We start from the raw sequence: 4073 nt of genomic DNA, 5'->3' as shown, positions 1-4073 counted from the left end.
ATAAAGTCGACTTCTTTATTAAGCAGAACCTTACCCCATTAGGTATTAAGATACAAAAAAAGGTGGGGATCTGGACAAAACTCCCGTTGTCACTGGCAGATAGGGTGAGTCTGGTGAAGATGATTGTTCTCCCGCAGGTTTTGTTTGTCTTGTCTGCCTCACCAGTGTGGATCCCGGATAAATGGTTTAAAGGTCTAGAAGCTGTACTCAGTAAATTATTGTGGGGAAGAGGCAGAGTGCGCATGAAATATGCCAAGCTCAGCTCACTGGAGGGTGAGGGGGGTTGGGCATTATCCCACTTCAAATTATATTTCCTGGCAAAGAAAATCCAGAATTTGAAATTCAATGGATATGGGGGATTAATCCAGTTTTTCTTAGAAATAACTGGAAATTCTAACCCCATGGAAATGTTAGAAGCAGGTTTACAGTTGGAAAAGAAATTGGATAATACCTCTTTGGTGAAGTTATATAGAAAAGTGTGGCAGGAAACCAAATGTATCTGTAAAATCAAGGGTAGTTTACCCCAAACACAAATATGGTATAACTCAAAATTTATGGAGTTTCACAAAGGGTTAGGGAGTGATTTTTGGATTAATAAAGGGATTAGTTTTGCTGGACAGTTGTTCTCTGCTGGGTATATTAAGGATTTTGAGGAGCTCAAATTTGAATATGAGTTGCAAAATGGACACAAATTTTGGTATAATCAATTAGCTCACGCATATAATTGCACGGTAAATAAGAAGATTTTTGAGGTTGAGACACATGAGCTTTTTGAGTTTTTGCAGATAAGATCTATTGGGAAGAAGACACTTAACACTATTTATAAAATACTTTTAAGAGAAATGGATATAGGCTTCAGAGGCAAGATTAAAAAGAAATGGGAGGAAGAGATTGGTGCCATTGATGAGGCCTCTTGGAACCGTATCCTTAAGAACACAGGGTGTTGCACCGTTAATAAACAATATCAATTTACACAACTTAAAATTATTTATCGTTTATATTATTCTCCGCACCAGTTATGGAAGATTAAATGTAGGGATAAGTCAGATTGCCCCAGATGTGGGGTCCTTAATGCAGGTTTAATTCACTTATGGTGGGAATGTAATAAGATTCATAAATTTTGGGATGATATATTTTTGTTTGTGAAAAGTAAATTTAGTTGTAATCTTGAAATGGATCCAAAGGTTTTGATCTTAGGTGATGTGGAAGAATTTGGTAGGCTAAACAATTTGTTTAAGAAAATCTTCTTCTTACGGAGATTATTGATTCTTAGGAAATGGTTCGACAAAGGAGTACCCGTATTGACCCAGTGGTTAAATATGATTGAACAAATTAAAAAATATGAACATTATAGAAGTGCTGAATCAAAAAAGAAAAAAAAGGAGTTCCAACTCACATGGGGTTTATGGTAATAAATTTTTATTCTTATTTTTATTATACTTTTTAATATTTATTTCTTTATTTATTTATTTTTATTTTTATTTTTTTTCCTTTCCTAGCAGACTTCGGGGGGGGGGGGGGGTAAGAAAGAGAATAGCATTCTACAGGCATAAGTGTCACAATATTGTGAACGAAATTAATAAAAAAAAAAAGTATATAACTGAGCTAAATTGAGAATGTGTTGCAGACATTTGTGAAGCTATAAAGACCAGCAAGGCTGTTTTTTATTTTAATTATTTTATTTAAAATTCTAGAAAGCAAAAAAATGCATTCTCAGTCTTAATTTAGCAGTCTATGAAAAAGTCTATAATTTCTCATTTACACAGAGATTGTTAAAGTATAAATAAAGATATAAGATGTTTAAAAAAAAAAACAGACATGTTTAAAAAAAGACATTTTTGCTAGGTGGTGGTTCAACTACACTTTTCCTGTTTTTCATTTTGTGTACCCACACATTATTTATTGTTTTTTACATTGTCCTCTGCAGTCCACAGACCAAAGAAGCCAATTTGTACCTTGTTTGTAGCTGTTATCAGCTAGTATACAAATGGCCCAAAATGTAAGCACACTCAGGGATTGATGGTTTATTCACAAAAATCAATGTTTCAGTCACTCACAGGAGACAGTGTATGTGTCATTAATTTAGCATTAACAAAATATTAAGTCTCAACAAGAAAAATATAAACGAAGAAAAAAAGACACATTTTCAATTTTACTTGCAACTACAGTAAGAGTCCAAAGTATATAACTTGTACTGCTTTAAAGAATGCCTCATTTATTTTGGATTGTAATTTGTTTAATTATTGATGAATGCTGATCTGTTTTGCATGCTGAAGAAAAGGCAGATGCCTTGAACAAGGAGTTACTGATGACTAAACAGAAACTGATTGATGCAGAAGAGGAGAAGAGACGATTGGAAGAAGAATCTGCTCAGGTTGGTTGTAGTAACACAGTAGAGTGTATGATTGAAGAGATGTGTTGAATCCAAGCAGTGTATAATGTATACTGTGCTATTCAAGTGCACTAACGTCACACAGTACAGTATTTATCTTAATCATAGAATTAATTAATTTGCACTTTGTATTAATGCACTTATACCCCAGCATATAAGTGTCATTTCTGACACCCAGCTTTATTGCTTGACAGTGAATATTTGCATTTTTCTGCAGCTGAAGGAAATGTGTCGCAGGGAGCTTGATAAAGCAGAGTCAGAAATAAAGAAAAACAGCTCTATCATTGGAGACTACAAACAGGTACAAAAACTACAGAAAGCTTGCGTCTGTCCTCACTAACAATATTACATTGGATGTATTTAACAACTTTATATGTACCTCTGTGTGTGTGTGTGTGTGTGTGTGTGTTACATCCATGCACTTATTTACTTAGATCTTATTTTATGGAAGTGCTTAAACCTGTGCTGTCACTAATTCTTGTATTTCTGTCTAGTGTGAGTTAAAACATGTTTCAATATTTGTACACGACTACCCTTTTCTTTGTAATAGCTTTGCATTAAGTAATATAGGGGGGCGTGCATCCCACAGGCAGAATAATTGGCCAGAGGTCAATCATTACATCCGGCTAAATGCCGTATACGTTTGCACTCTTAATGTGAAACTGCTTATAAGATACTTACATATTTTAATTTGCATTATAAACTATAAATTTCTGCAGCTCATATGTCTTCTTTATAAAAAATACTACCTATTTTAAATACAAAGCTGTATGCTAATTTTATAATTACCGTATTTGCTCGATTATAAGACAAGGTTCTTTTCAGAGCAGATGCTCTGAAAAATACCCCTAGTCTTATATTCAAGGTCATCCTATAATATAGGATCCTCCTCTCTGGTAACCTCCGCTGCTGCCGGCACTTCCTCTGGGCCTTCTATGACAGAGCACTGGCGGGACATGACCTTCCAGTGCTTCATCATAGAAGTGCCGGCAGCAGCAAAGGTTCTCTGCGCACATTGCGCAGACGTTCACCGGCTGCCAGAGAGGAGGATCCTCCGCAGAGCTGCAGGGGACCTGGATCCTCCTCCCTGGCAGCCGGTAAAAGTCTGAACAATGCCCTGCCGGGGCTTCTGTGACTGAGCACCGGCATGACCTTCCGGTGCTCAGTCACAGAAGCCCCTGCAGAACTAACTGGCAGCAGAGGTTGTCTACACGCATCACGCAGACGTCCACCGGCTGCCCCCACTAAACACCAGGGAGTCTGAAGCACGGGGGACAAGCCTAGGGATGCATTGGTAAGACAGGGGGAGCGGGCTGGGTGGCATATGGGTGGGGTATAAGGCATTTCTGGGGGGCAGAGTGGCATATAGGGGGTATAAGGTATAACAGGGGGCCTGAGATTGGCAAATAAAAGGAAATAAAAACACAAAAAATAAAAATTTTCTCAATCATAGTTTTTATTAAATATGAAAAAAATATTTACATTAGTTAAAACTTTTTACTTATAGGGTAGTCTTATATTCAGAATTTTCTATTTTTCCTAAATTAATATTCATATTTTGTAGGGCTGCAACAACTAATCGATAAAATCGATAATAATCGATAATGAAATTCGTTGCCAACGAATTTCATTATCGATTAGTTGAATCGATTATTATCGATTATAAAATGAGGGTTTTTTC

The 4073-nt window shown here is 36.3% G+C and overlaps 1 long non-coding RNA gene across 1 annotated transcript; it reads left to right on the top strand.

Moving 5' to 3' along the window:
* Positions 1–2267: 2267 nt before the first annotated feature.
* LOC128503375 (uncharacterized) lies at positions 2268–2665 on the top strand. The gene is made up of 2 exons (XR_008355220.1): positions 2268–2374; positions 2610–2665. It is a non-coding gene; the product is annotated as an uncharacterized LOC128503375 (long non-coding RNA).
* The last annotated feature ends 1408 nt before the right edge of the window (positions 2666–4073 follow it).

The sequence above is a fragment of the Spea bombifrons genome, chromosome 8 (genome assembly GCF_027358695.1).
Source record: "Spea bombifrons isolate aSpeBom1 chromosome 8, aSpeBom1.2.pri, whole genome shotgun sequence".
NCBI lineage: Eukaryota > Metazoa > Chordata > Amphibia > Anura > Pelobatidae > Spea > Spea bombifrons.
This window is presented reverse-complemented; position numbering and strand designations above follow the sequence as displayed.